The sequence below is a fragment of the Neovison vison genome, chromosome 1, assembly GCF_020171115.1.
Source record: "Neovison vison isolate M4711 chromosome 1, ASM_NN_V1, whole genome shotgun sequence".
Taxonomy (NCBI): domain Eukaryota; kingdom Metazoa; phylum Chordata; class Mammalia; order Carnivora; family Mustelidae; genus Neogale; species Neogale vison.
Genome location: NC_058091.1, coordinates 208,962,354 through 208,972,093, shown reverse-complemented (window position 1 = coordinate 208,972,093; position 9,740 = coordinate 208,962,354). Strand labels below are relative to the sequence as shown.

Sequence of the window (9,740 nt, the reverse complement as noted above, 5' to 3'; positions counted from 1 at the left end):
TTGGGGAGGGAAAGTGAAAAGGGGGACAAGTCTCAAAAGAAGGGGAAGAGCAAGGAGGCTTGGCATTCATAGAAGGGAAACAATACATGTCCTTCAGAGAAATGTGATTTAGTTGTATGGGTACAAGTATATTTACTATCTGTATTTCAGTGAGTGAGCTGACATATGTTTGTCACTGCTCCACATCTGATCCCAGGACTGGATTTTTCCCATTTCAAGCATGTGGAAAAATAGGCTTATTTGTGGGTAATTAGTGATACAGATTCTTTTTTGTATTATGAGATAAGTTACACCATAAAATTGAACTTTTATGCGAAGTTACTTACCAGGAAGTTGAAATTTTTCCTTCACGTACTTGATTGTTGATTGGTTGATTCTGGATCTATCAAAAAGTTTGAAGTGGTTTAAAAAGATGGGAATTTGGACTCTTTCAATGATGTGTGATGTGCCGAAAGTAAAACAAATCTTCCACGTAGCCAGTGCTGAAAATAAACTGATTTCAATTGCAGAATCGAAGCATCATTTGAAACCCATACTGCCGCTCTCATAAAACAGCCTTTTGACTTACTGCTTGTTGTTCAGTTTTTTTACTTTAAAGGTCATGTAAGCATTGTGTAGCCCATGGCTCATCCCATTACTGGGTAAAGGAAAACAAAAATCTCCCAGAAATCTCTGGTTATAAATGAATAGAAAGAGGGGGAATTTTTGACAGTGAGTGGATACATTTAACAAATTATTGCTCACTAAATACATAAAAAGAAGCCAAAGTCACTTTGACTTTGAGGATTAACCTTACTAATGAGACTATTTTTTTTTCTTTTCCTTTACTTTTTGACCTTTTTTAGATGGATTTATAACAAAATGCACTACTAAAAATTGAGCAAACCAGTTATTTTTGTGCACTGTTCTTGTTTTCCTTTTTCCAGATCCGTCTTTAAATGCATACTTACAGAGAGAGTCTGTCTTGATAGACAGAGGAACGTTTCCCACCGGAGGGCAGTTTGGCAATACTTCCATCTATGTAGTCTCTGCTATGGATTTGCCTAGATTAGGGACATAATTAATAAGGACAACATCAAGTCACATAAACTAGCTATAAAAATTTCAACAAAGAGAAAAATTTTTTTTCAATAAAGAGATAAATGAAATTGTCTTTTATATACTTATTATTACTATCGGCGGGGGGGGCGGTCATTCAACTTGCACAGACAAGGGGCAGCTAAAATCTGGATATTTCCCAAGGATTTATTGTTTGTGCTTGTTAGCACACCTGACTAAAGTCAAACTCTTAAGAATTATCTAATCTAACTTTACAGATGGCTTCAGGGAGAAATAAATATCTAAATGCTTAGGGGCAAGTCAAGTGTAAAATATGCTTTGTGAAAATGCCTGCTGAATTTGACATGACATGCTTTATTATCACAACGGATGATCTGATAGTAAGAGCCCTCAGGCTTTTGAGGCTCATTGGTGTCAATTTTGGGAACAAGGGTAAAAGATTTTTATCTTCAAGCTTCACTGTTATGCCTTATTTTGTGGCTCTTTTAGGAATGTTTGTAATTGTTATTCAACAAAAATAACCAAAAAGAATAGATCTAACATAGCCTTTTTATATGAAAGATTCAAGATTATCATCAATCTATAAATTTATCGTGGGATATTTAGTTTGTGTGAATTCATTTTTGCCATAAATTTTTAAAAATTAGAGGTTTATTTCTTGGTTACTCATATCAGTTTTCCATTTGTATTTGTAACAGATTTCTCAAATTTGATATTTCCGATACTGAACTCTTGATCTCTGAGCTTCACCAATCCGGTCTACCTGCAGACATGTCCTTCTCAGTAAAAGGCAATTCCATCTTTCCGGTTGCTCAGGCCATGTTCTTAGAGTCACTGTTGACTCCTGTCTTTCCCTTATATACCAACATTCAAATGATTTGCATATCTTACTGATTTTATCTTGGAAATACATTTAGAATCCAGTCAATTCTCATTTCTTTCATTACCATCTTCCTGGTCCAAATAACCATCATCTACAGCCTTGTTTATTTGCAGTAGCCTAACTTTGACCTTCCTGTTTTATTCTTTCTCCAAATAGTCTATGCACAAAAGAACAGCCAGGGTGATGCTATAAAAACCTGATATTCTTCTGCTTAAACTTCCCAAAATTCTTCCATTTAAAAGTAAAGGCCCTTCAAAGACGCCCAGGCCCTACGAAATCTCTTCTCTACCTCACCATCTCATTTACCTTTCTGACATCACTTTCTGGGACTCTCTCCCCTGCTGACCTTCAGCCACGTTGCCTTCTTTTTTCTTCTTCCATTCTGAAGGTGCTAGTGGCAGTCCCTGAGACTAGTTCCTTCAACCTGAATTTTCTGCTTCTGACTCCATAGGAGGCATAGTCCCAGCGTAAGAACTATCAGCCTTGAACCTAGTGGTGGGCAGTCGTCGGGAAAAATTAGTTCCCACTATACTCCTTCACAGTCTTCTACTGAAGTCACATGTATCTTAGAAGCATGAAGATCAGCTAAATCATATGTGATAGAAGGATAAGAAAGGGAAGAGGGAGCAGACCTAATGTAACTGTAAATTATGAGAATGGAGCCATAACCCATGATAAGATTACTTACAGTAGTACCTATTATTTTATATTCTTACCTTTCATTAAATCTGGAGATTTCATATAAACCTTCTTGTACCATTTAGAAGAGTGGGATTTTCACAGGCAATACTTAGCCAACCTCTTAAAATATATGAGTGTGTGTGTGTGTGTGTGTGTGTGAAGAATATGGTTCCTAGACCTGCACCTAAGTCTTCCAGAGCAGTTTTCTTCCAGTTTCTGAGAAGCCCTGGTCAGCTTTAGCAGGTAGAAGTGTTTTCATCATCGGTAAATTGAGCCTAAGCAAATAACTGAATAAGAATATGAATTTTAAGGTCTTAGATGCTGACCAAAGATTAAAAGAAATCAAACACTCCCAAAAGTGCATGCTCTGTGAGGTTCAGATTAAGAAGCATTAATGAAAAGCACCAAAGCAATCATTGCTGTTTTATGTATTACACATTTTCTTGATGAAGGAAGGTGTCAACAGGGCTCCTGGGTGGCTCAGTCAGTTAAGTGTCTGCTTCCAGATCAGGTGATCCCCCGGGGCCTAGAATTGAATCCCACACTGGGCTCCCTGCTCAGTAATGGAGTCTGGTTTTCCCTCTCTTTCTGCCCCTCCCCCCGCTTGTGCACACTCTCTCTCTAGCTCTCTCTCAAATAAATAAATAAAATCTTAAAAAAAAAAAAAAAGCAAGGTGTCAACATAATCCATCTCTAGTGACTTTTGAGCAGATGTTCAGGATAAGGATCAGGTTTCTAGGACCAACTGCAAATGTGCTCATCCTTTGGGAACACAGGAAAGGAAATCTAATGATGAAGAAATCTTCATAGGGCAGCCTAGGCGGGGGGAAGACCAGAAGAAAGGAGAAGAACAGACTGGAATGCAAGCTGCCACAAAAGTCTTGAAGTCACTGGTTGAACACTTCCCCAAACTATGCTTGATGATTTCAAGGCGTGGAGAAGGAAGTGAATGATTGACATTAAGCCTCACTTGTAGTTCAGGTGTACTGTGTTTTTTGCTTGACTTCATTAATAAGGGTAAACATTGTCTTTGTCTCTTATGGTCAATTACTAGATTATTTTTAAAAGATCAAACTTTGTCTAGAAATTGGCATTCTTTCCCTATGATTTTCTTATTTTCCAATCCTTGGAGTTTCCTAAAATTCTTAGCAAGAATTTTGGATTATCATAGTGCTAATTTTATTTCTTATTAAAAATCTTCAGCTGTGGGGTGCCTGGGTGGCTCAGTGGGTTAGAGCCTCTGCCTTCAGCTCAGGTCACAATCCCAGGGTCCTGGGATCAAGCTCTGCCTCAGGCTCTCTGCTCACCAGGGAGTCTGCTTCCCCCTCTCTCTCTCTGCCTACCTCTCTGCCTACTTGTGATCCTCTGTCAAATAAATAAATAAAATCTTAAAAAATAAAAATACCAATCTTCAACTTTTATCATTAAACCTATTCTTCAACTTCTACCATCAACCTTACCTTCCTTTTTTTTTTTAGCTTAATGAGGTATCATTGACAAATAAAATTATAAGATATTTAAAGGTTATGATATTTACTGTTGATTCTTACAGAAAGCATTTTTATTTCTTTTGAGTCTTTTGTTGTTTCCTCCTATCTCTCTATATTACAAGTTTATATGCTAGCTTTTGACTTGTTAATTATAGTCATATAATTATAGTTTCCTGCTATGCTGGATTATGACTTAACCCACTTACACAATTATCTTCTAAGTTTTGTTTTTTGTCTTAATTGTCTTTGTTATTTATTTTCATTTCTATCAACTGTAAACGGTATCTCTTGATTCTACTTCACTATTCTTCCTCACATTCAGCCATTCAGCTGTCTATACTTATACATTTATTTTGTCAAATTTCATTAAAATTTTATTTTTGTTCTGTGTCAATAAATGCTTCTAGTTTTTTATGTTTGTTGTTTTTTTTTAAATTTTTTTTTAAGATTTTATTTATTTATTTGACAGAGAGAAATCACAAGTAGGCAGAGAGGCAGGCAGAGAGAGAGAGAGGGAAGCAGGCTCCCTGCTGAGCAGAGAGCCCGATGCGGGACTCGATCCCAGGACCCTGAGATCATGACCTGAGCCGAAGGCAGCGGCTTAACCCACTGAGCCACCCAGGCGCCCTAAGTTTGTTGTTTTAACTAACTCCTGCTGAGGACTTACTATGTGTCAAGCACTATTTCACACACTTTGTATAAAGTAACTGAAGCCTCCCCAAAAGAAAATAGAAATAGATAACTTACTTCATCTTACAGAAAGGAAATTGAGTAGCATAGAAATCAAGTAAGTTTCTGGATTCATATAACCACTAAGAACCTTAGAATCTGTTTTCTTAAATACTGACTAATACTTTCAATCTCGTTAGGTTGTCTCTTAAAATCAAGTCATTAACCATTATTTATATTCTGTTTACAATCTAAATAGCATCCATTATAGTGTCAAGCAGTGTATTATGATTACACTCAGTTTCTTATCTGGTTTGTTTTTTAATTGCTTTTTTCCCCCCTTACCTTGCCTGCCTTTTCTATTTCTTAAAATCTTTTGATATGTCAAGAGTAGTATTAAATCTCCTTTTTTTCTTCGATACCTTTTCCCAAGCCTTTCATTATCCTCCAAAAGTTGTTCTGATTTCTCTATAGGATGGATCACTGCATAGTTTTGTCCTGGACTGGATCATCTATTTCCTAGATTTCACATTTTCCTCCTTAATTTACTGTCTTACTGTGCTATAATGTTTCCTCAAATATACCCTAAAAAATGGTAGTAGAAATTAGATTTCAGAGAACTCACATTTTTGAAGTTTTTAAAAATGTGTCCTTCTTTGGACAGTTGTTTTGACTGCTTTTAGGATTCTAAGTTATAAAGAATTTCCACTCAAAGCTTTGAAGGCATTTGTCCATTACCTTCTACCATTCGGAATTGTTGATTGGATGGCCAATGCCAAACTTTTATGCTTGTTATTTTGTGGATGTCCCGTCTCTTCTCCTTGGAACCTACTAAGATAATGTCTCTCCCTAGCATTCTGAAATGCTATGAAAATACAGTTAGAGTAGCCTCTAATACTTCATGCACTGGGGACACACTGGGCTTTTTTAGTCTGAAGACTTTCTTCTTCCAGTCTAAAAAATCTATCTGTCTCTCTATTTCATTTCTTCCCCTCTGTCTTCTCTGGTCCATTTTTAAAATTCCTATGAATAGAATGTTGAACTTCTGAATTATCATATATGTCTTACAACTTTTCTCTCACTTTTTTTTTTTTTTTATCTTTTAAAACTTTTGTTCTAGGAGATTTACTTCTCAATAGTCTCTTTCAACTTTTGCAATTTTTTCCTTTTATTTTTTTAATTTCAGAAAACATTTTTGTAAGTATATCTGGAGCTCTTTTTGTTCTCTAATTTTTATTTTCTCATTGCATCTTGTTTTTGTTTCATGGATGCAGAATCTTCTCTGATCTTTGTAATATTACTTAGGAAGATTTTTTTTTTTCTAAATTCTGCAGGATCGCTTTTCTCTGCTGCTAATTTTGTTTCTTCTCTTTGTGTTGTTGTTACAGGGTTTTCTCAGGTTTGGCACCCCTTGTTTCTCATTTGTATTTAAGCACAGGCCATGGAAGTGTCAGTCTGTGAGCTTTCTGAGGGTAGGGAGGGCTTGACAACTAGCCAGCTGCTCTGTAGGGTGAGTGGTCAAGGAGCTGGCTGTCACACTAGAGGACAGAGTCACTTGCTTCAGTGCCCCTCCTGGCTGTCCTGGTTCTTCTTAGATCGCTCATTCCATACCATGAGAAAAGATCCTTTTCCTTTTATTATTTGTTCATTTGTTCAAAGAGTATCTGTCTGGCAGCCAGGAGGGCTGTGTTTTGGGGGAAGGGAGGGCATTGACCAGGTAGTCTCTATTTTGTATTTCAGTGAATCCTCCATCCCATGCCCCCTGTTTCATTCCTACTGTCCATTGTCCCTGTGATTCTAAGAGCCACACATCTCCAGTACTGTGCAGAGCTAATGGGCTTCCTTACCTATTGCTTTCCCCTCCCATGTCAGGCTTCAGCTTACTCTCTTCCACATTGACAAACACCAGTTATCCTCGTGTTTCCAGGAAAATATATGGTAAGCATATATCTGTATATAAGTATATCCCAATTCATTTAATTCTGCTGATAAATTACAAGTATGATAAAGATTTTATTTATTTATTTGACAGAGAGAAATCACAAGTAGGCAGAGAGGCAGGCAGAGAAAGAGAGAGGGAAGCAGGCTCCCCGCTGAGCAGAGATGTGGGACTCGATCCCAGGACTCTGAGATCATGACCTGAGCCGAAGGCAGCGGCTCAACCCACTGAGCCACACAGACGCCCCAAGTATGATAAATTCCCTTGAAATAATATTGGAAATACGCATTTTTAGTGTGTAAATTTGCAAAACTTCTACCTGAAGCATGATTGTGTGTACCTTTGGCTAGGAAGCTCTGAGTTCCCTTCCTATGTCCCATTTTTAAGTTAAAGCTGCCACTCCCTAGAAGGTAAATTTTCCCCACTATGAAAGAATTCTGAAATTCTAGTGTGCTTCACCTGGTGAGTTTATTAAAAATACAAAATATTGGTCTTCAAACCCAGAAAGTCAGGAGATCTAAACTAAGGCCAAGGAATCTTGCTTTATAATACATTGTGCAGATTATTCAAATGCAGACAGTACATGACCTTCCTTTGAGAGTTCCACTCAAAGGATAAAGAAGGAAAAGGGAGATTAATTAAGAAGCCAGTGTTTCCAGATAAATACTTTAAGAGGAAATAGAGCAGAGAAAATCAGCATTGTAAATGTCTGTAGTACCAGAGTCCCACTAGAGTTAAGTAGATGGTAATTCTTCACATTAAGCATGTAAATGAACCAAAAAGATATGAATGTCATTAGATTAATTTCTTTTTCTTTCTTTCTTCCTTCCTCCTTTCCTTCCCTTTCTTTTTCCTTCCTTCCTTCTTTCCTTCCTTTCTTCCTTTCTTCCTTTCTTTTTCTTTCTTTCTTTCAAGAAAAACTCCTTACTTAGGTAAAGAACTTTTATAATTACCAAAATTCCAAACTTTGAAATGATATTTTCATTTGTTTTGTGAAATAATAATTCTAGAGAATAATGTTTCTTCTGCATATTGGATTGATGTGCCTCTCCCAAACTCAAAGGATACATAACCTTAACCTGCCCTTTTAAAATAAATAGCAGCTTTCATACCTGTCTTTTCCCAAGAATCTCTCTTATTCTCTGAAACTCTATGTTTGTTCATTGTGTCAGGGCAAACCGCAGGCTCTAAGACAAAAGTGAATAGGTAAGCATGCTGGGACTGGAAGACTTTCTTTGCTGTCAACTGTTTTGCTTGGAAGAAAGATCACCAAAGGGAATTATTTGGTTGAGACTAAATATTCAAATGAAGTTAGCATTGCATTCAAGCCTTTTTTTTTAAGAATTTGAGCTATTTTCCTCTGCATTATTATACATGTAGACAGGTAGGAACCTGCAAAGTCGAACTGTGAAGGAAGAAAAGTGACAGAGGTCTTTGTTAGATTCTTGAGGGAGATTGGCCTGTCTTCCTCTAGTGTATATCCACCAGACAGGTAGCTGTGATTGCTTTGCAGATATCCACTTCTACAGGGAAGTTACTCCCTCTGATTGAAAAGTCTAGCATGATTGGACCCAAAATAACTGTGGCCGAATGCCAAGAGAAATTCCCCCTAAGCATGAATGTCTTCCCTGTTTCCACAATCCTAGACAAGGGGTGCTTCAAATCTATTCACCTCCCACCCCCCACCCACTCTGTCTGTCTACTAGGGCAAAAGCCCTTCACTTACCTTCACTTGAATTGTTTCTATTAGCCTCCATTTCTCACTTGGCTGTAAGTTCATGGCCAACATTTAATGGCTGATATGTGGACTAATTTAGGAAAGCTTAGATCTGCTCAGGCTGCAGTTTTACAGATATGTTGATCCCAAAACAATTAACATCTTTTTACACATTAAGAAATTTCCTTAATTTTTAGACTAGTTACCTGGGAGAGGAGGAAAGAGAGGACGTAAAGAGAAAAAGCAGGAAGACATCTACCTTTGAACTGCACCCCCCACCCCGACCTAACAGCTCCCTCACTGGGAGGTTGAAAATGGACTCAGTTCTTTCTTCTCTTTCCATTATTTATCTTGTGATTCAGATTTCATTTTTCTTAAAGGATCAGTCTACCAATAACATCTTGTGAGCAAAAATTTTAAAAAATTAAGAGAAGAAAATTTGCTAATTCACTTACAAATTATAAGGTTGATGAGAATATACTTAAGAAAAGTAAGTATATCAACCATTTGTATCCATTAAAAATGTATTTATTGATAGCTCATCTTCTGCCAGGTACTGAGTTGAAATAAAGATCCCACCATGTGCTGGCTTGGGCAGCATATATACTAAAATTAGAACAGTGCAAAGAAGATTAGCATGTCCTCTGTGCAAGGATGAATGTAAATTCGTAAGGCATTCTATATTTAAAAAAAAAAAAAGAAAGAAAGACATGGAAGTCTCACTGATTATTTCATTCTTATCACCCAAACCTAGAAAAAATGTACTTTCATTTCTATCTGCCACTTGTGTTTATTTATTGATTTTTATTTTACAACAAAAAAAAAAACCAGCTTTTCACTTTTTGCCCTTTACTATCACAGAAGAATATTCTCCGGTGTTTTTACAGTCTTCTATGATGTTTCATTATCATTAGTCCTCAGGCTATGGTTGGGATAGGATGCCGTCCGAGGGCTTAAAGGGGAGATACATGAATCAAAATACGATGATCTAACATAATACCACATTTGTGAACTCAGGTTGAGTTCTTTACCTAATAAGTAGCAGCAACTATTTCCTAATTTTTGGTGGGGTATTAACGGCCAGCATTAGAGAGAGACAATATTAGCACAGTGACATCAAACAGTAATCGTCAAAATGTTTCCATTAGATTTTATTTTCCCTTAGTTACAATAGAACACGAATTTAGCTTTCTGCACTTTACAATCCTTTACATTGTAATACATGACATGAATGAAAACAGCAGTGCCCCCTGGCCCTGTGGTTGAGTTCTCCAGACCCAGGAGTGGGAAAGGTCTGCCGTG

The 9,740-nt window shown here is 37.0% G+C and overlaps 1 non-coding gene across 1 annotated transcript; it reads left to right on the top strand.

The window, feature by feature from the left end:
• The first annotated feature begins 9,020 nt into the window (after positions 1-9,020).
• LOC122898188 lies at positions 9,021-9,126 on the top strand. Its single transcript, XR_006382905.1, has one exon. It is a non-coding gene; the product is annotated as a U6 spliceosomal RNA (small nuclear RNA).
• The last annotated feature ends 614 nt before the right edge of the window (positions 9,127-9,740 follow it).